The sequence below is a fragment of the Oncorhynchus clarkii genome, unplaced genomic scaffold (assembly GCF_045791955.1).
Source record: "Oncorhynchus clarkii lewisi isolate Uvic-CL-2024 unplaced genomic scaffold, UVic_Ocla_1.0 unplaced_contig_6721_pilon_pilon, whole genome shotgun sequence".
Classification (NCBI taxonomy): Eukaryota; Metazoa; Chordata; class Actinopteri; order Salmoniformes; family Salmonidae; genus Oncorhynchus; species Oncorhynchus clarkii.
Genome location: NW_027260976.1, coordinates 506,108 through 533,084, shown reverse-complemented (window position 1 = coordinate 533,084; position 26,977 = coordinate 506,108). Strand labels below are relative to the sequence as shown.

At 49.3% G+C, this 26,977-nt stretch overlaps 1 protein-coding gene and 1 pseudogene across 1 annotated transcript in view; one reads left to right on the top strand and one right to left on the bottom strand.

Annotated features, from left to right (window-relative positions):
* The window catches only part of LOC139402750 (ensconsin-like), a 63,872-nt gene that overhangs the window by 518 nt on the left and 36,377 nt on the right, over nucleotides 1-26,977 (top strand). The window lies entirely within an intron of this gene.
* On the bottom strand, nucleotides 16,192-20,853 carry LOC139402760 (uncharacterized; annotated as a pseudogene).

Sequence of the window (26,977 nt, the reverse complement as noted above, 5' to 3'; positions counted from 1 at the left end):
AACATTATGAACCCCCTTTTGCCTTCAGAATAGGCTCAATTCGTCAGGGACATGGACTCTACAAGGTGTAGAAAGCGTTTCCACAGGGCTGCTGGTCCCATGTTGACTCCAATGCTTCCCACAGTTGTGTCAAATTGGCTGGATGTCTGTTGGGTGGTGGACCATTCTTGATACACACACAGGAAACTGTTGAGCCTGATAAACCCAGTAGCGTTGCAGTTCTTGACATACTGGTGCGCTTACTAAGTCGAAGGCACTTCAATCTTTTGTTTAGCCCATTCACCCTCTGAATGGCACATGCACAATCCAAATATCTCAATTGTCTCAAGTCTTAAAAATCATTATTTAACCTGTCTCCTCCCCTTCATCTCCACTGATTGAAGTGGATTTAACAAGTGACATCAATAAGGGATCATATCGTTCACCTGGATTCACCTGGTCGGTCTGTCCTGGAAAGAGGTGTTCCTAATGTTTTAATATGCTCCCAGGTCAGTCTGGATCCAAAGGAATGAATATGTTTATTATGTTTACATCTATAATCTCTAAATCCATGGCCGAGGCTCCAGCGCCGTGGCCGAGGCTCCAGCGCCGTGGCCGAGGCTCCAGCGCCGTGGCCGAGGCTCCAGCGCCGTGGCCGAGGCTCCAGCGCCGTGGTGAGCCTCCAGCGTTATGTGTTTGCATCATGCTTTCTAGAATGTCGGCTTTGGCCTTAGAGGAGGCCTTCTGTTGTTCCCATGGATATGGGACTCAGGCCTGTTTATTGTACACCACCCCAATCTCAATACATTTCAAGTCTGACTCTGGGGACGCAATGGAATGAAATGTCTGTGTGTGTAAGCAGGGTGTGTATCTGGTTAAAGTGTAAGGTGTTCCTCCATACAGCAGGACCAGGGGGACAACGACCAGCTCTATGAACTAAAGGGGGGTGTGTTTGTCAGATAGGGGTGCTTATGTTTGTCCTGTTTGACTGTATGTACAGTCAGTGGTTAAGCAGTGGTTAACCTGTGATTTCTAGTAGCGGTCGACCGAATTATGATTTTTCAACGCGATACTGATTATTGGAAGACCAATCAAATGCCGATACCGATTAATCGGACGATTTTAAAAATAAATAAACATTTTTTAATTTAATTTTTTTTTTTTTTTTTTTTTTTATATTTGTAAAAAAATATATTTATTTGTAATAATGACAATTACAACAATACTAAATTAACTCTTATTTTCTTAATATAAAACATTAATAAAATATATTTATTCTCAAATAAATAATGAAACGTGTTCAATTTGGTTTAAATAATGCGAAAACAAAGTGTTGGAGAAGAAAGTAAAAGTGCAATATGTGCTATGTAAGAAAGCTAACGTTTCAGTTCCTTGCTCAGAACATGAGAACATATGAAAGCTGGTGGCTCCTTTTAACATGAGTCTTCAATATTCCCAGGTAAGAAGTTTTAGGGTTGTAGTTATTATAGGACTATTTCTCTCTATACCATGTGTATTTCATATACCTTTGACTATTGGATGTTCTTATAGGCACTATAGTATTGCCAGCCTAATCTCAGGAGTTGATAGGCTTGAAGTCATAAACAGCTCAATGCTTGAAGCACAGCGAAGAGCTGCTGGCAAACGCAGGAAAGGGCTGTTTGAATGAATGCTTACGAGCCTGCTGCTGCCTAATATCGCTCAGTCAGACTGCTCTATCAAATATCAATTCATAGACTTAATTATAATATAATAAACACACAGAAATACGAGCCTTAGGTCATTAATATGGTAAAATCCGGAAACTATCATTTTAGAAAACAAGACGTTTATTCTTTCAGTGAAATACAGAACCGTTCCGTATTTTATCTAACGGGTGGCATCCATAAGTCTAAATATTGCTGTTACATTGTACAACCTTCAATGTTATGTCATAATTATGTAAAGTTCTGGCAAATTAATTACGGTCTTTGTTAGGAAGAAATGGTCTTCATACAGTTCACAACGAGCCAGGCGGCCCAAACTGCTGCATATACCCTGACTCTGTTGCACAGAACGCATGAGAAGTGACACAAGTTCCCTAGTTAATATTGCCTGCTAACATGAATTTCTTTTAACTAAATATGTGCAGGTTTAAAAATATATACTTGTGTATTGATTTTAATAAAGGCATTGATGTTTATGGTTAGGTACATTGCTGTTAGGTACCGTGGCTCCTTGCTGCACTCGCGTAACAGGTGGTCAGCCTGCCACTCAGTCTCCTCGTGAAGTAACAGGTGGTCAGCCTGCCACTCAGTCTCCTCGTGGAGTAACAGGTGGTCAGCCTGCCACGCAATCTCCTCGTGGAGTAACAGGTGGTCAGCCTGCCACGCAGTCTCCTCGTGGAGTAACAGGTGGTCAGCAGTCTCCTCGTGGAGTAACAGGTGGTCAGCCTGCCACTCAGTCTCCTCGTGGAGTAACAGGTGGTCAGCCTGCCACACAGCCTCCTCGTGGAGTAACAGGTGGTCAGCCTGCCACTCAGTCTCCTCGTGGAGTAACAGGTGGTCAGCCTGCCACGCAGTCTCCTCGTGTAGTAACAAGTGGTCAGCCTGCCACTCAGTCTCCTCGTGGAGTAACAGGTGGTCAGCAGCCTCCTCGTGGAGTAACAGGTGGTCAGCCTGCCACACAGTCTCATCGTGGAGTAACAGGTGGTCAGCCTGCCACTCAGTCTCCTCGTGGAGTAACAGGTGGTCAGCCTGCCACGCAGTCTCCTCGTGGAGTAACAGGTGGTCAGCCTGCCACACAGTCTCCTCGTGGAGTAACAGGTGGTCAGCCTGCCACACAGTCTCCTCGTGGAGTAACAGGTGGTCAGCCTGCCACTCAGTCTCCTCGTGGAGTAACAGGTGGTCAGCCTGCTACTCAGTCTCCTCGTGGAGTAACAGGTGGTCAGCCTGCCACTCAGCCTCCTCGTGGAGTAACAGGTGGTCAGCCTGCCACTCAGTCTCCTCGTGGAGTAACAGGTGGTCAGCCTGCCACTCAGTCTCCTCGTGGAGTAACAGGTGGTCAGCCTGCCACTCAGTCTCCTCGTGGAGTAACAGGTGGTCAGCAGCCTCCTCGTGGAGTAACAGGTGGTCAGCCTGCCACGCAGCCTCCTCGTGGAGTAACAGGTGGTCAGCAGCCTCCTCGTGGAGTAACAGGTGGTCAGCAGCCTCCTCGTGGAGTAACAGGTGGTCAGCAGCCTCCTCGTGGAGTAACAGGTGGTCAGCCTGCCACTCAGTCTCCTCGTGGAGTAACAGGTGGTCAGCAGCCTCCTCGTGGAGTAACAGGTGGTCAGCAGCCTCCTCGTGGAGTAACAGGTGGTCAGCAGCCTCCTCGTGGAGTAACAGGTGGTCAGCAGCCTCCTCGTGGAGTAACAGGTGGTCAGCAGCCTCCTCGTGGAGTAACAGGTGGTCAGCAGCCTCCTCGTGGAGTAACAGGTGGTCAGCAGCCTCCTCGTGGAGTAACAGGTGGTCAGCCTGCCACTCAGTCTCCTCGTGGAGTAACAGGTGGTCAGCAGCCTCCTCGTGGAGTAACAGGTGGTCAGCAGCCTCCTCGTGGAGTAACAGGTGGTCAGCCTGCCACGCAGTCTCCTCGTGGAGTAACAGGTAGTCAGCAGCCTCCTCGTGGAGTAACAGGTGGTCAGCAGCCTCCTCGTGGAGTAACAGGTGGTCAGCCTGCCACGCAGTCTCCTCGTGGAGTAACAGGTGGTCAGCAGCCTCCTCGTGGAGTAACAGGTGGTCAGCAGCCTCCTCGTGGAGTAACAGGTGGTCAGCAGTCTCCTCGTGGAGTAACAGGTGGTCAGCAGCCTCCTCGTGGAGTAACAGGTGGTCAGCAGCCTCCTCGTGGAGTAACAGGTGGTCAGCCTGCCACTCAGTCTCCTCGTGGAGTAACAGGTGGTCAGCAGCCTCCTCGTGGAGTAACAGGTGGTCAGCAGCCTCCTCGTGGAGTAACAGGTGGTCAGCCTGCCACTCAGTCTCCTCGAGGAGTAACAGGTGGTCAGCAGCCTCCTCGTGGAGTAACAGGTGGTCAGCAGCCTCCTCGTGGAGTAACAGGTGGTCAGCAGCCTCCTCGTGGAGTAACAGGTGGTCAGCAGCCTCCTCGTGGAGTAACAGGGTTGTCAGCAGTCTCCTCGTGGAGTAACAGGTGGTCAGCAGCCTCCTCGTGGAGTAACAGGTGGTCAGCCTGCCACTCAGTCTCCTCGTGGAGTAACAGGTGGTCAGCAGCCTCCTCGTGGAGTAACAGGTGGTCAGCAGCCTCCTCGTGGAGTAACAGGTGGTCAGCAGCCTCCTCGTGGAGTAACAGGTGGTCAGCAGCCTCCTCGTGGAGTAACAGGTGGTCAGCAGCCTCCTCGTGGAGTAACAGGTGGTCAGCCTGCCACGCAGTCTCCTCGTGGAGTAACAGGTGGTCAGCAGTCTCCTCGTGGAGTAACAGGTGGTCAGCAGTCTCCTCGTGGAGTAACAGGTGGTCAGCAGTCTCCTCGTGGAGTAACAGGTGGTCAGCAGTCTCCTCGTGGAGTAACAGGTGGTCAGCAGTCTCCTCGTGGAGTAACAGGTGGTCAGCAGCCTCCTCGTGGAGTAACAGGTGGTCAGCCTGCCACACAGCCTCCTCGTGGAGTAACAGGTGGTCAGCCTGCCACGCAGTCTCCTCGTGGAGTAACAGGTGGTCAGCAGCCTCCTCGTGGAGTAACAGGTGGTCAGCAGCCTCCTCGTGGAGTAACAGGTGGTCAGCAGCCTCCTCGTGGAGTAACAGGTGGTCAGCAGCCTCCTCGTGGAGTAACAGGTGGTCAGCAGCCTCCTCGTGGAGTAACAGGTGGTCAGCAGCCTCCTCGTGGAGTAACAGGTGGTCAGCCTGCCACGCAGTCTCCTCGTGGAGTAACAGGTGGTCAGCCTGCCACGCAGTCTCCTCGTGGAGTAACAGGTGGTCAGCAGTCTCCTCGTGGAGTAACAGGTGGTCAGCAGCCTCCTCGTGGAGTAACAGGTGGTCAGCAGCCTCCTCGTGGAGTAACAGGTGGTCAGCCTGCCACACAGCCTCCTCGTGGAGTAACAGGTGGTCAGCCTGCCACACAGCCTCCTCGTGGAGTAACAGGTGGTCAGCCTGCCACGCAGTCTCCTCGTGGAGTAACAGGTGGTCAGCAGCCTCCTCATGGAGTAACAGGTGGTCAGCCTGCCACACAGCCTCCTCGTGGAGTAACAGGTGGTCAGCCTGCCACACAGCCTCCTCGTAGAGTAACAGGTGGTCAGCCTGCCACACAGTCTCCTCGTGAAGTAACAGGTGGTCAGCAGTCTCCTCGTGGAGTAACAGGTGGTCAGCCTGCCACTCAGTCTCCTCGTGGAGTAACAGGTGGTCAGCAGCCTCCTCGTGGAGTAACAGGTGGTCAGCAGCCTCCTCGTGGAGTAACAGGTGGTCAGCCTGCCACTCAGTCTCCTCGTGGAGTAACAGGTGGTCAGCAGCCTCCTCGTGGAGTAACAGGTGGTCAGCAGTCTCCTCGTGGAGTAACAGGTGGTCAGCAGCCTCCTCGTGGAGTAACAGGTGGTCAGCAGCCTCCTCGTGGAGTAACAGGTGGTCAGCCTGCCACTCAGTCTCCTCGTGGAGTAACAGGTGGTCAGCAGCCTCCTCGTGGAGTAACAGGTGGTCAGCAGCCTCCTCGTGGAGTAACAGGTGGTCAGCAGCCTCCTCGTGGAGTAACAGGTGGTCAGCCTGCCACTCAGTCTCCTCGTGGAGTAACAGGTGGTCAGCAGCCTCCTCGTGGAGTAACAGGTGGTCAGCAGCCTCCTCGTGGAGTAACAGGTGGTCAGCAGCCTCCTCGTGGAGTAACAGGTGGTCAGCAGCCTCCTCGTGGAGTAACAGGTGGTCAGCAGCCTCCTCGTGGAGTAACAGGTGGTCAGCCTGCCACTCAGTCTCCTCGTGGAGTAACAGGTGGTCAGCAGCCTCCTCGTGGAGTAACAGGTGGTCAGCAGCCTCCTCGTGGAGTAACAGGTGGTCAGCAGCCTCCTCGTGGAGTAACAGGTGGTCAGCCTGCCACGCAGTCTCCTCGTGGAGTAACAGGTGGTCAGCAGCCTCCTCGTGGAGTAACAGGTGGTCAGCAGCCTCCTCGTGGAGTAACAGGTGGTCAGCCTGCCACGCAGTCTCCTCGTGGAGTAACAGGTGGTCAGCAGCCTCCTCGTGGAGTAACAGGTGGTCAGCAGCCTCCTCGTGGAGTAACAGGTGGTCAGCAGTCTCCTCGTGGAGTAACAGGTGGTCAGCAGCCTCCTTGTGGAGTAACAGGTGGTCAGCAGCCTCCTCGTGGAGTAACAGGTGGTCAGCCTGCCACTCAGTCTCCTCGTGGAGTAACAGGTGGTCAGCAGCCTCCTCGTGGAGTAACAGGTGGTCAGCAGCCTCCTCGTGGAGTAACAGGTGGTCAGCCTGCCACTCAGTCTCCTCGTGGAGTAACAGGTGGTCAGCAGCCTCCTCGTGGAGTAACAGGTGGTCAGCAGCCTCCTCGTGGAGTAACAGGTGGTCAGCAGCAGCCTCGTGGAGTAACAGGTGGTCAGCAGCCTCCTCGTGGAGTAACAGGGTTGTCAGCAGTCTCCTCGTGGAGTAACAGGTGGTCAGCAGCCTCCTCGTGGAGTAACAGGTGGTCAGCCTGCCACTCAGTCTCCTCGTGGAGTAACAGGTGGTCAGCAGCCTCCTCGTGGAGTAACAGGTGGTCAGCAGCCTCCTCGTGGAGTAACAGGTGGTCAGCAGCCTCCTCGTGGAGTAACAGGTGGTCAGCAGCCTCCTCGTGGAGTAACAGGTGGTCAGCCTGCCACGCAGTCTCCTCGTGGAGTAACAGGTGGTCAGCAGTCTCCTCGTGGAGTAACAGGTGGTCAGCAGTCTCCTCGTGGAGTAACAGGTGGTCAGCAGTCTCCTCGTGGAGTAACAGGTGGTCAGCAGTCTCCTCGTGGAGTAACAGGTGGTCAGCAGCCTCCTCGTGGAGTAACAGGTGGTCAGCCTGCCACACAGCCTCCTCGTGGAGTAACAGGTGGTCAGCCTGCCACACAGCCTCCTCGTGGAGTAACAGGTGGTCAGCCTGCCACGCAGTCTCCTCGTGGAGTAACAGGTGGTCAGCAGCCTCCTCGTGGAGTAACAGGTGGTCAGCAGCCTCCTCGTGGAGTAACAGGTGGTCAGCAGCCTCCTCGTGGAGTAACAGGTGGTCAGCCTGCCACGCAGTCTCCTCGTGGAGTAACAGGTGGTCAGCCTGCCACGCAGTCTCCTCGTGGAGTAACAGGTGGTCAGCAGTCTCCTCGTGGAGTAACAGGTGGTCAGCAGTCTCCTCGTGGAGTAACAGGTGGTCAGCAGTCTCCTCGTGGAGTAACAGGTGGTCAGCAGCCTCCTCGTGGAGTAACAGGTGGTCAGCAGCCTCCTCGTGGAGTAACAGGTGGTCAGCCTGCCACACAGCCTCCTCGTGGAGTAACAGGTGGTCAGCCTGCCACACAGCCTCCTCGTGGAGTAACAGGTGGTCAGCCTGCCACGCAGTCTCCTCGTGGAGTAACAGGTGGTCAGCAGCCTCCTCGTGGAGTAACAGGTGGTCAGCCTGCCACACAGCCTCCTCGTGGAGTAACAGGTGGTCAGCCTGCCACACAGCCTCCTCGTAGAGTAACAGGTGGTCAGCCTGCCACACAGTCTCCTCGTGAAGTAACAGGTGGTCAGCAGTCTCCTCGTGGAGTAACAGGTGGTCAGCCTGCCACACAGTCTCCTCGTGGAGTAACAGGTGGTCAGCCTGCCACGCAGTCTCCTCGTGGAGTAACAGGTGGTCAGCAGTCTCCTCGTGGAGTAACAGGTGGTCAGCAGTCTCCTCGTGGAGTAACAGGTGGTCAGCCTGCCACACAGCCTCCTCGTGGAGTAACAGGTGGTCAGCCTGCCACACAGTCTCCTCGTGGAGTAACAGGTGGTCAGCCTGCCACACAGTCTCCTCGTGAAGTAACAGGTGGTCAGCAGTCTCCTCGTGGAGTAACAGGTTGTCAGCAGTCTCCTCGTGGAGTAACAGGTGGTCAGCCTACAATGTAATCGGCATCCAAAATTACCGATTGTTATGAAATCCTGAAATCGGCCCAATTAATCAGATGTGCCGATTTAATCGGTTAACCTCTAATTTCTCGTCTATGCCTCAAGGCAGCAGCCTCTAATGTGTTAGTGTCTGTTTAACAGTCTGATGGCCACTGAGATAGAAGCTGTTTTTCAGTCTCGTCCCATGTACCAGTGGTTAACCTGTGATTTCTAGTCTATGCCTATAGGCAGCAGCCACTAATGTGCTAGTGATGGCTGTTTAACAGATAGAAGCTGTTTTTCAGTCTCAGTGGTTAACCAGTCTCTCGGTCCCATGCACCAGTGGTTAACACCCCCTGGGACGCCCTCTGAGAGTGTTGTCACGGCCAGGGATCAGCCATTATTGACGGCGACCCTGGAGCCGATGGCTTATGTGCCGTGCCGTGTTCAAGGGCACATCGGCAGATTCTTCACCTTGTCGGCTCAGGGATTCAAACTAGCATCCTTTAGGTTACTGGCCCAACGCTCTTAACTGATAGGACAGAAGACCAGTGCCCATAATCCAGGGCCCATAGTGGCCGTAGACCAGGGGCCGAAGACCAGGGCCCATAGAGGCCGTAGACCAGGGCCCATAGGACAGTAGACCAGGGCCCGTAGACTAGGGCCCATAGGAGAGTAGACCAGGGCTCGTAGACTAGGGTCCATAGACCAGGGCCCATAGGACAGTAGACCAGGACCCATAGGACAGTAAACCAGGGCCCATAGGACAGTAGACCAGGGCCCATAGGACAGTAGACCAGGGCCCGTAGGGGCCGTAGACCAGGGCCCGTAGGACAGTAGACCAGGGCCCGTAGGACAGTAGACCAGGGCCCGTAGGACAGTAGACTAGGGTCCATAGACAAGGGCCCATAGGACAGTAGACCAGGACCCATAGAACAGTAGATCAGGGCCCATAGGAGAGTAGACCAGGGCCCATAGGAGAGTAGACCAGGGCCCATAGGACAGTAGACCAGGGCCCATAGGACAGTATAAAGCAGATTCACAGATGGATCTTTATGACTCGGGTATAAATGCTTCTAAATGCATTTAGGGAAAACTTTTAACTTGGTCCCATTGAGGATTCTCCTCCCAAAGAGTGGGGTTCATTCGTCTCTGAACAGCACAAACTTTTAACTTGGTCCCATTGAGGATTCTCCTCCCAAAGAGTGGGGTTCATTCGTCTCTGAACAGCACATACTTTTAACTTGGTCCCATTGAGGATTCTCCTCCCAAAGAGTGGGGTTCATTCGTCTCTGAACAGCACATACTTTTAACTTGGTCCCATTGAGGATTCTCCTCCCAAAGAGTGGGGTTCATTCGTCTCTGAACAGCACATACTTTTAACTTGGTCCCATTGAGGATTCTCCTCCCAAAGAGTGGGGTTCATTCGTCTCTGAACAGCACATACTTTTAACTTGGTCCCATTGAGGATTCTCCTCCCAAAGAGTGGGGTTCATTCGTCTCTGAACAGCACATACTTTTAACTTGGTCCCATTGAGGATTCTCCTCCCAAAGAGTGGGGTTCATTCGTCTCTGAACAGCACATACTTTTAACTTGGTCCCATTGAGGATTCTCCTCCCAAAGAGTGGGGTTCATTCGTCTCTGAACAGCACATACTTTTTTACTTATAGTGTATGAGGACACTTTTCAAATTAGTGGATTCGGCTATTTCAGCCACACACGTTGCTGACAGGTGTATACAATCGAGCACACAGCCATGCAATCTCCATAGACAAACATTGGTAGTAGAATGGCCCCGTACTGAAGAGCTCAGTGACTTTCAACGTGGCACCGTCATAGGATGCCACCTTTCCAACAAGTCATTTTGTCAAATTTCTGCCCTGCTAGAGCTGTTATAGTGCTGTTATTGTGAAGTGGAAACGTCTAGGAGCAACAACGGCTCAGCCATGAAGTGGTAGGTCACACAAGCTAACAGGGAGCGCTGAAGTGCGTAGGGCGTAAAACATTTTTTGTCCTCAGTTGCAACCCTCACTACAGAGTTACAAACTGCCTCTGGAAGCAACTTCAGCACAACTGTTCATCAGGAGCTTCCTGAAATGGGTTTCCATGGCTGAGCAGCTGCACACAAGCCTAAGATCACCAAAATGCCAAGCGTCAGCTGGTGTGGTGTAAAGTTCACCGCCATTGGACTCTGGAGCAGTGGAAACGTGTTCTCTGGAGTGATGAATCACGCTTCACCATCTGGCAGTCCTACAGATGAATCTGGGTTTGGCGGATGTCAGGAGAACGCTACCTGCCCCAATGCATTGTGTTAACTGTAAAGTTTGGTGGAGGAGGAATAATGGTCCTGGACTGTTTTTCATGGTTTGGGCCCCTTAGTTCAAGTGAAGGGGAATATTAACGCTACAGCATACAATTACATTCTAGACGATTCTATGCTTCCAACTTTGTGGTAACAGTTTGGGGAAGGCCCTTTCCTGTTTCAACATGACAATGCCACCATGCACAAAGCGAGGTCCATACAGAAATGTTTTGAGATCTGTGTGGAAGAACTTGACTGGCCTGTACAGAGCCCTGACCTCAACCCCATCAAACACCTTTGGGATGAATTGGAAAGCAGACTGTGAGCCTAATCACCCCCAACATCAGTGTCCGACCTCACTAATGCTGTTGTGGCTGAATGGAAGCAAGTCCCTGCAGCAATGTTCCAACATCTAGTGGAAAGCCTTCCCAGAAGAGTGGAGGCTGTTATAGCAGCAATGTTCCTACATCTAGTGGAAAGCCTTCCCAGAAGAGTGGAGGCTGTTATAGCAGCAATGTTCCTACATCTAGTGGAAAGCCTTCCCAGAAGAGTGGAGGATGTTATAGCAGCAATGTTCCTACATCTAGTGGAAAGCCTTCCCAGAAGAGTGGAGGCTGTTATAGCAGCAAAAGGGGGGGGGGGGGGGGGACCAACTCCGTATTAATTATGATTTTGGAACAAGATGTTCGACTAGCATGTGTCCACATCCAAAAGGCTCGCTCACTATATTCAATTCAAAGGGCCTTATTGGCATGGGAAACATGCCCAAGCAATTGAAATAGATACGTTTTAAAAGAATAGGGACATTTAAAATGTTACAGTATATCCGGCTATATATATATATATATGGCTGTACAGTAACGATGTACAAATAGTTGAAGTCTGAAAGGTAAAATAAATAAACATAAATATGGGTTGTATTTACAATGGTGTTTGTTCTTCACTGGTTGATGTTTTTACATGGCAACGGGCCTCTTGCTGCTGTGATGGCACACTGTGGTATTTCACCGAATAGATATGGGAGTTTATAGCCGGTCTTCTAGTGAGAGCCAGGTCTGTCTACGGAGGCCTTTCTCAATATCAAGGCTATGCTCACTGAGTCTGTACATAGTCAAAGCTTTGCTTCAGTTTGGGTCAGTCACAGTGGTCAGGGATTCTGCCGCTGTGTACTGTCTGTTTAGGGCCAAATAGCATTCTAGTTTGCTCTGTTTTTTGGTTAGTTCTTTCCAGTTTGTCAAGTAGTTATTTTGTTTTCTCATAATTTGGTCGGGTCTAATTGTGTTCCTGTCCTGGGGCCTGGCACTGCCATCGCAGACTGTCTGGATGTGGCACAGTGATCTTACATCTACTCTCTCTCTGTCTCTGTCATATTCCTATCTCATCCCTCGCCCTTTTATGTTCTGCTCTCTCTGGATCTAACGACCAGGCACGCAGAGCTGTGCCCCCATTAGCCGGAGGACAGCTAGCTAGCATTAGTTATTAACCTGGCAGTGGCTAGCTGAGTGGCGGGGTCTCCTGCCCCCCTCACGGGGTGGGCCAGACTGGGTGGTGGGACAGTGAAGGGACCAGGAGGCTGCAGAAGGGGTGTGGAAGGAGAGGCTGAGGAGATCTGCCCTCCTCACCATCACTGAGGAAGGAAGAGGAAGGACAGCAAAGAAGAGAAGAGGTGTAACATGGGGGAGGGAGGGGGCAACAAGTAAACACAGGACAGCGGTGTGGGGTGACTGTAGACTGACTGAATCTGCAGGTGCCGTCCCCTGTGTCGAGAGAGAGAGAGAGAGAGAGAGAGACCGAGGGATCCCGAAAGTATTAGTTCACTTCTCTATTTCTCTACCTTGAGACCCTTTATGCCACAAAAATATACGTAACAAAAAATATATAAACGCATCAGTTTTACTTAAATTAAATTAATTAAATTAGTTAAAGTTCATATAAAGGAAATCAGTTAAAATACAGAGGACAGAAGAAGTATGTGAACCCTTTGGAATGACCTGGATTTCTGCATAAATTGGTCATCAAATGTAATCTGATCTTCATTTAAGTTACAATAATAGACAAACACAGTGTGCTTAAACTAATAACACACAAAATGATTGTATTTCTCTTGTCTATATTGAATACATCATTTAAACATTCACAGTGTAGGTCGGAAAAAGTATGTGAACACTAATGGCTAATGACTTCTCCAAAAGCTAATTGGAGTCTAAAAGTCAGTCCGCGGTAAGACAAATTGTCTATAAATGGATAAATGTCAGCACTGTTGCTACTCTCCCTAGGAGCGTCCGTCCTGCAAAGACGACTGCAAGAGCACAGCGCAGAATGCTCAATGAGGTTAAGAAGAATCCTAGAGTGTCAGCTAAAGACTTACAGAAACGTCTGGAACATGCTAACATCTCTGTTGACGAGTCTACGATACGTAAAACACTAAACAAGAAGGGTGTTCATGGGAGGACACCACGGAAGAAGACACCGCTGTCCTAAAAAAACACTATTGCTGCACGTCTGAAGTAAAATAACACCTGGATGTTCCACAGCGCTACTGGAAAAATGTTCTGTGGACAGATGAAACTACAGTTGTTTGGAAGGAACACACAACACTCACTATGTGTGGAGAAAAAAAAAGCACAGCACACCAACATCAAAACCTCATCCCAACTGTAAAGTCTGGTGGAGGGAGCGTCATGGTTTGGGGCTGCCTCAAGGCCTGGACAGCTTGCTGTCATCGACGGAAAAATGAATTCCCAAGTTTATCCAGACATTTTGCTGGAGAATGTGTAAGGCTTTCTATCTACCTATTGAAGCTCAACAGAAGTTGGGTGACGCAACAGGACAATGACCCAAAACACAGAAGTAAATCAACAAAAGAATGGCTTCAACAGAAGAAAATACGCCTTCTGGAGTGTCCCAGTCAGAGTCCTGACCTCAACCCGATTTGAGATGCTGTGGCATGACCTCGAGAGAGCGGTTCACACCAGACATCCCAAGAATGTTGCTGAACTGCTTTTGTAGAGGAATGGTCCAAAATTCCTCCTGACCGTTGTGCAGGTCTGATCCTCAACTACAGAAAACGTTTGGTTGAGGTTATTGCTGCCAAAGGAGGGTCAACCAGTTATTAAATCCAAGGATTCACATTTTTTTCCACTGTGAATATTTACACGGTGTGTTTAATCTTACTTCTACCCCCTCCTTTTTCGAACATTCTGTTAAAAATCGCGCAACTTTTCAGCGTCCTGCTACTCATGCCAGGAATATAGTATATGCATATGATTAGTATGTGTGGATAGAAAACACTCTGAAGTTTCTAAAACTGGTTAAATCACGGCTGTGACTATAACAGATCGTGTGTTTCATTGAAAAACGCAAGAAAAACTGCTCTCTGAAAGCTAAAAATAATTTCCATAAGTCACTTCCATGGGTTGTTAAAAGAGGACAAAATTTAATATCGACCTGCATCCAATTCATACAAATTCCACACGATGTCGCCATTGTCGTCATTTTCAATTGAATTTTTTGTTGGAAAATCCATCTATCTGGCTTCCGTTTCTTCCAGTCTCCACCAGGATGTTGTTAATGTGGACATGGGCAGCCATTGATTTGCACACGAGGAGCTATTGAATATACATCGCCCTGTAATCATTTTGATAGATTATAAACGTTTACTAATACCTAAAGTTGGATTACAAAAGGATTTCGAAGTGTTTTGTGAAAGTTTATCGTCGACTTTTTTAATTTAAAAAAATGATGCAGCGTTAAAAAACGATGTTTTTTTCTGAATGACACAGCTTCCATAGAAAGCTATTTTGGGTATATATGGACCGATTTAAACGAAAAAAAGACCCAATAGTGATGTTTATGGGGCATATAGGAGTGCCAAGAAAGAAGCTCGTCAAAGGTAATGAATGTTTTATATTTTATTTCTGCGTTTTGTGCTGCGTCGGATAAGCAGAGTCTTTGTTTACGTCGCATTCAGGCATTTTCAGGTGGTGCATGCTATCAGATAATACCTTCTCATGCTTTCGCCGAAAAGCATTTTAAAAATCTGACTTGTTGGCTAGGTTCACAACGAGTGTAGCTTTAATTCAATACCCTGCTTGTGAATTTTGATCAAGGTTTGAGTTTAAACGAGTACATTTAGCATTTAGCGTAGCGCATTTGCATTTCCAGGTGCCTACTTGAGACATATGCGTCTCAAGTAGAATCAAGAAGTTAATAAAGACAGGAAAACGTATAATTGTTTGTGTTATTAGTTTAAACTGTGTTTCAGATCAGGTTATATGACACTATTTTAGAAATTTAAATTTGGTAATTCCAAAAGGTTCACAGTTTTTCTTGCCACTGTAAATTCATTAGGTCCTAATCGATGGATTTCACATGCCTGGGCACAGCCTGGGAGGGCATAGGCCCATCTGCTTGGGAACCAGGTCCAGCCAATCAGAATGTTTTTCTCCACAAAATGGCTTTACTACAACGGAAATGCTCCTTGTCCGGGTGGCTGGTCTCAGACGATCCCGCTGCTGAAGAAGCTGGATGTGGAGGTCGGCGGTTGGGTTGGCGTGGTTACACGTGGTCTGCAGTTGTGAGACCGGTTGGACATACTGCCAAATTCTCTAAAACGACGTTGGAGGCGGCTTATGGTAGAGAAATTATCATTAAATTCTCTGGCAACAGCTCTGTTGGACATTCCTGCAGTCAGCACGCCAATTGCACGCTCCCTCATAACATGAGACATCTGTTATGAAACTGCACATTTTAGTGGCAATTTATTGTCCCCATCACAAGGTGCACCCGTGTAATGATCATGCTGATTTAATCAGCTTCTTGATATGCCACACCTGTCAGGTGGATGGATTATCTTGGTAAAGGAGAAATGCTCACTAATAGGGATTTTAAGAAATTTGTGCACAAAATGTGAGAGAAATAAGCTTTTTGAAGTATGATGTAAAAATGTCTTGGATCTTTTTATTGCAGCTCATGAGACAGGGGACCATTGTTTTATTTTTTGTTCAGTATATGATGATAAACTGTAAACTATTTACCAAGAGTTTATCACACAGTGTTTTAACTCAGACGAGCAGATCCTCCAGACTTCCTTAATATTAGAGATTGAGCACCAGCTGTTGTTTACAGAGGCACACTCCTCCCTTCTTGAGTTTACCGGAAGCTACCGTTTGGTCCTGCCGATGCATAGAGAAAGATCAGTTCAGATGAAGGAAAGGAAGCCCTACAATCACAGTGACAATCACCAGACCTCAGGATGTGATTACCCAGCTCAAAGTGCCTGCTGTGGGGCTGTCAGTCTCTGGCCCCTCTCCCCCAGCAGCCTGGAGCTTAGCTTAATGTTAGCGCTGGCTAATCCTCTCAGGTTTGAGGCAGAGGATGCTAACCATGCCGCTACGTTAGCCTAGCCTGCTACATACAGCCAGGGAGAGTGCAACGCTAATCGCTAAATCTGACCGTTTGATTTGAGCAGAGAGGGGGGGAGGGGTGCACATACAGAGACAGGTGAGTTTAGGTGGTGTAGACGCACAACAACATGAGCGGGAGGGGCAGATTAAAAGGGTTCCTTCTCTCTCTCTCCTTCTCTCTTCTCTCTCTCCTCTCTCTCTCCTTCTCTCTCTCTCCTCTCTCTCTTCTCTCTCTCTTCTCTCTCTCCTCTCTCTCTCCTCTCTCTCTCCTTCTCTCTCTCCTCTCTCTCTTCTCTCTCTCTCCTCTCTCTCTCCTCTCTCTCTTCTCTCTCGGTCTGTCTCTCTTCTGATTGCTCTTTGTCCTTCTCTGCTGGGTGTTTTTGAGGGGTAGGGTTAGTGCTGGGTGTTTTTAGGGGGTAGGGTTAGTGCTGGGTGTTTTTAGGGGGTAGGGTTAGTGCTGGGTGTTTTTGGGGGGGGTAAGGTTAGTGCTTGGTGTTTTGGGGGGGTGATGCTGGGTGTTTTGGGGGGTGTAGGGTTAGTGCTGGGTGTTTTGGGGGGTGTAAGGTTAGTGCTGGGTGTTTTGGGGGGTGTAGGGTTAGTGCTGGGTGTTTTTTGGGGGGGGTAGGGTTAATGCTGGGTGTTTTTGGTGGGGTAGGGTTAATGCTGGGTGTTTTTTGGGGGGTAGGGCTAATGCTGGGTGTTTTTGGGGGGGTAGCGCTAATGCTGGGTGTTTTTGGGGGGGTAGGGTTAATGCTGGGTGTTTTTTGGGGGGTAGGGCTAATGCTGGGTGTTTTTGGGGGGGTAGGGCTAATGCTGGGTGTTTTTTGGGGGTAGGGTTAGTGCTGGGTGTTTTGGGGGGTGTAAGAGTTAGTGCTGGGTGTTTTGGGGGGTGTAAGGTTAGTGCTGGGTGTTTTGGGGGGTGTAGGGTTAGTGCTGGGTGTTTTTGGGGGTGTAAGGTTAGTGCTGGGTGTTTTGGGGGGTGTAGGGTTAGTGCTGGGTGTTTTTGGGGGGGTAGGGTTAATGCTGGGTGTTTTTGGGGGGGTAGGGTTAGTGCTGGGTGTTTTTTTGGGGGGGGTAAGGTTAGTGCTGGGTGTTTTGGGGGGTGATGCTGGGTGTTTTTGGGGGATGTAGGGTTAGTGCTGGGTGTTTTGGGGGGTGTAAGGTTAGTGCTGGGTGTTTTGGGGGGTGTAGGGTTAGTGATGGGTGTTTTTGGGGGGGGGGTAGGGTTAATGCTGGGTGTTTTTGGGGGGTAGGGTTAATGCTGGGTGTTTTTGGGGGGGTAGGGTTAATGCTGGGTGTTTTTGGGGGGTAGGGTTAGTGCTGGGTGTTTTTGGGGGGTAGGGTTAGTGCTGGGTGTTTTTGGGGGGTAGGGTTAGTGCTGGGTGTTTTTGGGGTGTAGGGTTAGTGCTGGGTGTTTTTGGGGGGGTAGGGTTAATGCTGGGTGTTTTTGGGGGGTAGGGTTAGTGCTGGGTGTTTTTGGGGGGGTAGGGTTAATGCTGGGTGTTTTTGGGGGGTAGGGTTAGTGCTGGGTGTTTTTGGGGGGTAGGGTTAGTGCTGGGTGTTTTTGGGGGGTAGGGTAGGGTTAGTGCTGGGTGTTTTTTGGGGGGTAGGGTTAATGCTGGGTGTTTTTGGGGGGTAGGGTTAGTGCTGGGTGTTTTTGGGGGGTAGGGTTAGTGCTGGGTTTTGGGGGGGGGGGTAGGGTTAGTGCTGGGTGTTTTTGGGGGGTAGGGTTAGTACTGGATGTTTTTTGGGGGTAGGGTTAGTGCTGGGTGTTTTTTTGGGGGGGGTAGGTTTAGTGCTGGATGTTTTTGGGGGGTGTAGGGTTAGTACTGGATGTTTTTGGGGGGGAGGGTCTCTCCTCTTTGGCAGATTGGGATTCGTTCTAAGATGTAGCTAGTCAGGCAGAAGGAGCACTAATTCAGATGATCCGGTCCCACATTCCAGAACAGGGTTCCGTTGTTAGGTCAGGGCCAGCGGAATCATGAGGGAGATTCCAGAACAGGGTTCCGTTGTTAGGTCAGGGCCAGCGGAATCATGAGGGAGATTCCAGAACAGGGTTCCGTTGTTAGGTCAGGGCCAGCGGAATCATGAGGGAGATTCCAGAACAGGGTTCCGTTGTTAGGTCAGGGCCAGCGGAATCATGAGGGAGATTCCAGAACAGGGTTCCGTTGTTAGGTCAGGGCCAGCGGAATCATGAGGGAGATTCCAGAACAGGGTTCCGTTGTTAGGTCAGGGCCAGCGGAATCATGAGGGAGATTCCAGAACAGGGTTCCGTTGTTAGGTCAGGGCCAGCGGAATCATGAGAGAGATTCCAGAACATATAGAACATAACTATGTCTGTTCTATATTGTTCCAAAATTCCTTTTCCAAGATCCTGGAGAACAGACCTGGAACAGAATATTATCACACTAAACCCTCTGGTTGGTCTGGAGAACAGAATATTATCATACTAAACCCTCTGGTTGGTCTGGAGAACAGAACAGAATATTATCATACTAAACCCTCTGGTTGGTCTGGAGAACAGAACAGAATATTATCATACTAAACCCTCTGGTTGGTCTGGAGAACAGAACAGAATATTATCATACTAAACCCTCTGGTTGGTCTGGAGAACAGAATATTATCATACTAAACCCTCTGGTTGGTCTGGAGAACAGAATATTATCATACTAAACCCTCTGGTTGGTCTGGAGAACAGAACAGAATATTATCATACTAAACCCTCTGGTTGGTCTGGAGAACAGAATATTATCATACTAAACCCTCTGGTTGGTCTGGAGAACAGAACAGAATATTATCATACTAAACCCTCTGGTTGGTCTGGAGAACAGAACAGAATATTATCACACTAAACCCTCTGGTTGGTCTGGAGAACAGAACAGAATATTATCATACTAAACCCCCTGGTTGGTCTGGAGAACAGAACAGAATATTATCATACTAAACCCTCTGGTTGGTCTGGAGAACAGAATATTATCATACTAAACCCCCTGGTTGGTCTGGAGAACAGAACAGAATATTATCATACTAAACCCTCTGGTTGGTCTGGAGAACAGAACAGTATATTATCATACTAAACCCTCTGGTTGGTCTGGAGAACAGAACAGAATATTATCATACTAAACCCTCTGGTTGGTCTGGAGAACAGAATATTATCATACTAAACCCTCTGGTTGGTCTGGAGAACAGAACATAATATTATCATACTAAACCCCCTGGTTGGTCTGGAGAACAGAACAGAATATTATCACACTAAACCCCCTGGTTGGTCTGGAGAACAGAATATTATCACACTAAACCCCCTGGTTGGTCTGGAGAACAGAATATTATCACACTAAACCCCCTGGTTGGTCTGGAGAACAGAACAGAATATTATCATACTAAACCCTCTGGTTGGTCTGGAGAACAGAATATTATCATACTAAACCCTCTGGTTGGTCTGGAGAACAGAACAGAATATTATCATACTAAACCCTCTGGTTGGTCTGGAGAACAGAATATTATCACACTTAACCCTCTGGTTGGTCTGGAGAACAGAACAGAATATTATCATACTAAACCCTCTGGTTGGTCTGGAGAACAGAATATTAACACACTAAACCCTCTGGTTGGTCTGGAGAACAGAATATTATCATACTAAACCCTCTGGTTGGTCTGGAGAACAGAACAGAATATTATCAGACTAAACCCTCTGGTTGGTCTGGAGAACAGAACAGAATATTATCACACTAAACCCTCTGGTTGGTCTGGAGAACAGAACAGAATATTATCATACTAAACCCTCTAGTTGGTCTGGAGAACAGAACAGAATATTATCATACTAAACCCCCTGGTTGGTCTGGAGAACAGAACAGAATATTATCATACTAAACCCTCTGGTTGGTCTGGAGAACATAATATTATCACACTAAACCCTCTGGTTGGTCTGGAGAACAGAACAGAATATTATCATACTAAACCCCCTGGTTGGTCTGGAGAACAGAACAGAATATTATCACACTAAACCCTCTGGTTGGTCTGGAGAACAGAACAGAATATTATCATACTAAACCCTCTGGTTGGTCTGGAGAACAGAACATTATCATACTAAACCCTCTGGTTGGTCTGGAGAACAGAACAGAATATTATCATACTAAACCCTCTGGTTGGTCTGGAGAACAGAACAGAATATTATCATACTAAACCCTCTGGTTGGTCTGGAGAACAGAACAGAATATTATCATACTAAACCCTCTGGTTGGTCTGGAGAACAGAACAGAATATTATCATACTAAACCCTCTGGTTGGTCTGGAGAACAGAACAGAATATTATCATACTAAACCCTCTGGCTGGTCTGGAGAACAGAACAGAATATTATCATACTAAACCCTCTGGTTGGTCTGGAGAACAGAACAGAATATTATCATACTAAACCCTCTGGTTGGTCTGGAGAACAGAACAGAATATTATCATACTAAACCCTCTGGTTGGTCTGGAGAACAGAATATTATCACACTAAACCCCCTGGTTGGTCTGGAGAACAGAACAGAATATTATCATACTAAACCCTCTGGTTGGTCTGGAGAACAGAACAGAATATTATCATACTAAACCCTCTGGTTGGTCTGGAGAACAGAACAGAATATTATCATACTAAACCCTCTGGTTGGTCTGGAGAACAGAACAGAATATTATCATACTAAACCCTCTGGTTGGTCTGGAGAACAGAACATAATATTATCATACTAAACCCCCTGGTTGGTCTGGAGAACAGAACAGAATATTATCATACTAAACCCCCTGGTTAGGGTCAGGGTTTCAATACTTTTAAATAGGCTACTGTATCAATCAATCCATTTGTCATCACACGAGTCATTCCTGATTCGAAATGCAATCAAACATTTGTTTTAAAATGAAATAAAGCGACCCGTAAATAATTAGGGTAAATAATAAATCAAGCGTTCCCTTTCGTAAATTGCATTCACAAATGCGACTCTTTTTAGTATTTGCTTGTAATAAAGGCTTTACAAACAGAAGCGTTACAACAGACTCATTTATGTATCGTCTGCATGGTTTCAAACCCCACCTGGTTGGCATATGGACACAGCGCTGCTCCTTCATTGCCTTTTTCTTGATCTCCAGGGTTTTCCACAACTAGCCACATTTATTCCACAGATCTGACTTCCCCTTTACCTCCTGAGCAACCAGTAAACATCCTCCTTTTACCTCCTGAGCAACCAGTAAACATCCCCCCTTTACTTCCTGAGCAACCAGTAAACATCCCCCTTTACCTCCTGAGCAACCAGTAAACATCCCCTTTACCTCCTGAGCAACCAGTAAACATCCCCATTTACCTCCTGAGCAACCAGTAAACATCCCCTTTACCTCCTGAGCAACCAGTAAACATCCCCCTTTACCTCCTGAGCAACCAGTAAACACCCCCCCTTTACCTCCTGAGCAACCAGTAAACATCCCCTTTACCTCCTGAGCAACCAGTAAACATCCCCTTTACGTCCTGAGCAACCAGTAAACATCCTCCTTTACCTCCTGAGCAACCAGTAAACATCCCCCTTTACCTCCTGAGCAACCAGTAAACATCCTCCTTTTGTCAACTTGCTTTTTCACGTTTGTTTTAACCAATTTAGTGATTAGGATATGTTATTAGGTCGAACCCTATTGGTCACAGGCATGCGATGCATACACGTGTCACCTAAAGAGAGCAACATGTTGAGGGAATACAGTCTCTACACTCTACTAGCCTACAGTCAGCTGACCAGTCTCTACTCTCTACTAGCCTACAGTCAGCTGACCAGTCTCTACACTCTACTAGCCTACAGTCAGCTGACCAGTCTCTACTCTACTAGCCTACAGTCAGCTGACCAGTCTCTACTCTCTACTAGCCTACAGTCAGCTGACCAGTCTCTACTCTCTACTAGCCTACAGTCAGCTGACCAGTCTCTACACTCTACTAGCCTACAGTCAGCTGACCAGTCTCTACTCTCTACTAGCCTACAGTCAGCTGACCAGTCTCTACTCTCTACTAGCCTACAGTCAGCTGACCAGTCTCTACTCTCTACTAGCCTACAGTCAGCTGACCAGTCTCTACTCTCTACTAGCCTACAGTCAGCTGACCAGTCTCTACTCTCTACTAGCCTACAGTCAGCTGACCAGTCTCTACTCTCTACTAGCCTACATTCAGCTGACCAGTCTCTACTCTCTACTAGCCTACAGTCAGCTGACCAGTCTCTACTCTCTACTAGCCTACAGTCAGCTGACCAGTCTCTACTCTCTACTAGCCTACAGTCAGCTGACCAGTCTCTACTCTCTACTAGCCTACAGTCAGCTGACCAGTCGCTACACTCTACTAGCCTACAGTCAGCTGACCAGTCTCTACTCTCTACTAGCCTACAGTCAGCTGACCAGTCTCTACTCTCTACTAGCCTACATTCAGCTGACCAGTCTCTACTCTCTACTAGCCTACAGTCAGCTGACCAGTCTCTACTCTCTACTAGCCTACATTCAGCTGACCAGTCTCTACTCTCTACTAGCCTACAGTCAGCTGACCAGTCTCTACTCTCTACTAGCCTACAGTCAGTTGACCAGTCTCTACTCTCTACTAGCCTACAGTCAGCTGACCAGTCTCTACTCTCTACTAGCCTACAGTCAGCTGACCAGTCTCTACTCTCTACTAGCCTACAGTCAGCTGACCAGTCGCTACACTCTACTAGCCTACAGTCAGCTGACCAGTCTCTACTCTCTACTAGCCTACAGTCAGCTGACCAGTCTCTACTCTCTACTAGCCTACATTCAGCTGACCAGTCTCTACTCTCTACTAGCCTACAGTCAGCTGACCAGTCTCTACTCTCTACTAGCCTACATTCAGCTGACCAGTCTCTACTCTCTACTAGCCTACAGTCAGCTGACCAGTCTCTACTCTACTAGCCTACAGTCAGCTGACCAGTCTCTACTCTCTACTAGCCTACAGTCAGCTGACCAGTCTCTACACTCTACTAGCCTACAGTCAGCTGACCAGTCTCTACTCTACTAGCCTACAGTCAGCTGACCAGTCTCTACTCTACTAGCCTACAGTCAGCTGACCAGTCTCTACTCTCTACTAGCCTACAGTCAGCTGACCAGTCTCTACTCTACTAGCCTACAGTCAGTTGACCAGTATACATGTGTCACCTAAAGAGAGCAAACATTGAGGGAACAGGGAATGTTTTTCCTAAACAAACGAGGGATTTTAGTAACAGAACTTTTCAGTCCGAAATGGCTGTGATTTATGTAACAGCTTCAGGAACACAGACAGAGCGATTTAGACACTGTTGATGTTCCTGTGGTGTTCGCTGCACTTGGGGGGGAAAGAGAGAACGGGTCAGTCACTCGCTGTCATTATTATTATTATTATTATTATTATTATTATTATTATTATATATATATATTTTTTTTTAAACACATCGCAGATGTCTGAGCCGGGCCCCGGCACAATCAAATCAATTGCGGTTGAGCTCCCTCTAGTCATTTGTAAGTATTCATTATGTCATGAAACCAGTGTGCTTAAAGCATCAGACCAGATCAGTGCAGTTGATTTTATTTAAAACGCATAGGATAGTCTATTTATGGGACAAATACACTTTTTTAACATTTTCGACCAGAGGACTCTGTCACCAGTTGAGTTTCTGCAATTTGACACAAAAGAAAATAGGTGTTTTTAATTATGAGTCTTGTGTCTGAGGTTTGACTCGTGTAATAGATGGAATACCGACCAGATTAAATGTTACACTGTTACTGAGGTTTACATCTTGTGAAACAACAGGGGGGGGGGGGGGGGGATTTGTTAGAGTTTCATGCTTGTTTTATTATATAAAAGTGAAATGTGAATTACATAATTCAAGTCAGGTTTGGGGTTCACTGTGTAACTCTTGTATGATACAATAGGCCTAACAGTGTTGACGCCTGATACTGTCTGCTACAATGGGCAGAACAGTGTTGATGCCTGATACTGCCTGATATAATAGGCAGAACAGTGTTGACGCCTGATACTGTCTGATACAATAGGCAGAACAGTGTTGACGCCTGATACTGTCTGATACAATAGGCAGAACAGTGTTGACGCCTGATACTGTCTGATACAATAGGCAGAACAGTGTTGACGCCTGATACTGCCTGATACAATAGGTATAACAGTGTTGACGCCTGATACTGTCTGATACAATAGGTATAACAGTGTTGATGCCTGATACTGCCTGATACAATGGGCAGAACAGTGTTGACGCCTGATACTGCCTGCTACAATGGGCAGAACAGTGTTGATGCCTGATACTGTTTGCTACCATGGGTAGAACAGTGTTGACGCCTGCCACTGTCTGCTACAATGGGCAGAACAGTGTTGACGCCTGCCACTGTCTGCTACAATGGGCAGAACAGTGTTGATGCCTGATACTGCCTGATACAATAGGCATAACAGTGTTGACACCTAATTACTGTCTGCTTGTAGACACAGTTTATCACCAGTCTCTGACCAGTCTCTACTCTACTAGCCTACAGTCAGCTGACCAGTCTCTACTCTATTAGCCTACAGTCAGCTGACCAGTCTCTACACTCTACTAGCCTACAGTCAGCTGACCAGTCTCTACACTCTACTAACCTACAGTGAGCTGACCAGTCTCTACACTCTACTAGCCTACCAGTCTCTACTCTCTACTAGGCTACAGTCGGCTAACCACTCTCTACCGGCCTACAGTCGGCTGACCGCTCTCTGCTCTCTACCGGCCTACAATCGTCTGACCGCTCTCTACCGGCCTACAGTCGGCTGACCGCTCTCTACCGGCCTACAGTCGGCTGACCTCTCTCTACCGGCCTACAGTCGGCTGACCTCTCTCTACCGGCCTACAGTCGGCTGACCGCTCTCTACTCTCTACCGGCCTACAACCGGTTGACTGCTCTCTACTCTCTACCGGTTCTACAGTCGGCTGACCACTCTACTCTCTACCGGCCTGCAGTCGGCTGACCGCTCTCTACTCTCTACCGGCCTACAACCGGTTGACTGCTCTCTACTCTCTACCGGTTCTACAGTCGGCTGACCACTCTCTACCGGCCTACAATCGTCTGACCGCTCTCTACTGGCCTACAGTCGGCTGACCGCTCTCTACCGGCCTACAGTCGGCTGACCGCTCTCTACTCTCTACCGGCCTGCAGTCGGCTGACCGCTCTCTACTCTCTACCGGCCTACAGTCGGCTGACCACTCTCTACTCTCTACCGGTTCTACAGTCGGCTGACCACTCTCTACCGGCCTACAATCGTCTGACCGCTCTCTACCGGCCTACAGTCGGCTGACTGCTCTCTACTCTCTACCGGCATGCAGTCGGATGACTGCTCTCTACTCTCTACCGGCCTACAGTCGGCTGACCACTCTCTACCGGCCTACAGTCGGCTGACCGCTCTCTACCGGCCTACAGTCGGCTGACCGCTCTCTACCGGCCTACAGTCGGCTGACCGCTCTCTACCGGCCTACAGTCGGCTGACCGCTCTCTACCGGCCTACAGTCGGCTGACCGCTCTCTACCGGCCTACAGTCGGCTGACCGCTCTCTACCGGCCTACAGTCGGCTGACCGCTCTCTACCGGCCTACAGTCGGCTGACCGCTCTCTACCGGCCTACAGTCGGCTGACCGCTCTCTACCGGCCTACAGTTGGCTGACCAGTCTCTACTCTCTACTAGGCTACAGTCGGCTAACCACTCTCTACCGGCCTACAACCGGCTGACCAGTCTCTACTCTCTACCGGCCTAAAGTCGGCTGACTGCTCTCTACCAGCCTACAGTCGGCTGACCGCTCTCTACTCTCTACCGGCCTGCAGTCGGCTGACCACTCTCTACCAGCCTACAGTCGGCTGACCGCTCTCTACTCTCTACCGGTTCTACAGTCAGCTGACCGCTCTCTACTCTCTACCGGCCTACAATCGTCTGACCTTTCTCTACCGGCCTACAGTCGGCTGACCGCTCTCTACCGGCCTACAGTCGGCTGACCGCTCTCTACCGGCCTACAGTCGGCTGACTGCTCTCTACCGGCCTACAGTCGGCTGACCGCTCTCTACCGGCCTACAGTCGGCTGACCGCTCTCTGCTCTCTACCGGCCTACAATCGTCTGACCGCTCTCTACCGGCCTACAGTCGGCTGACCGCTCTCTACCGGCCTACAGTCGGCTGACCTCTCTCTACCGGCCTACAGTCGGCTGACCGCTCTCTACTCTCTACCGGCCTACAGTCGGCTGACCGCTCTCCATTCTCTACCGGTTCTACAGTCGGCTGACCACTCTCTACCGGCCTACAGTCGGCTGACCCCTCTCTACTCTCTACCGGCCTACAGTCGGCTGACCCCTCTCTACTCTCTACCGGCCTACAGTCGGCTGACCCCTCTCTACTCTCTACCGGCCTACAGTCGGCTGACCACTCTCTACCGGCCTACAGTCGGCTGACCGCTCTCTATTCTCTACCAGCCTACAGTCGGCTGACCCCTCTCTACTCTCTACCGGCCTACAGTCAGCTGACCACTCTCTACTCTCTACCGGTTCTACAGTCGGCTGACCACTCTCTACCGGCCTACAATCGTCTGACCGCTCTCTACCGGCCTACAGTCGGCTGACTGCTCTCTACTCTCTACCGGCCTACAATCGTCTGACCGCTCTCTACCGGCCTACAGTCGGCTGACTGCTCTCTACTCTCTACCGGCCTACAATCGTCTGACCACTCTCTACCGGCCTACAGTCGGCTGACCGCTCTCTACCGTTCTACAGTCGGCTGACCGCTCTCTTTACCTGCCTACAGTCGGCTGACCGCTCTCTACCGGCCTACAGTCGGCTGACCTCTCTCTACCGGCCTACAGTCGGCTGACCGCTCTCTACTCTCTACCGGCCTACAATCGTCTGACCACTCTCTACCGGCCTACAGTCGGCTGACCGCTCTCTACCGTTCTACAGTCGGCTGACCGCTCTCTTTACCTGCCTACAGTCGGCTGACCGCTCTCTACCGGCCTACAATCGTCTGACCACTCTCTACCGGCCTACAGTCGGCTGACCGCTCTCTACCGTTCTACAGTCGGCTGACCGCTCTCTTTACCTGCCTACAGTCGGCTGACCGCTCTCTACCGGCCTACAGTCGGCTGACCTCTCTCTACCGGCCTACAGTCGGCTGACCGCTCTCTACTCTCTACCGGCCTACAATCGTCTGACCACTCTCTACCGGCCTACAGTCGGCTGACCGCTCTCTACCGGCCTACAGTCGGCTGACCGC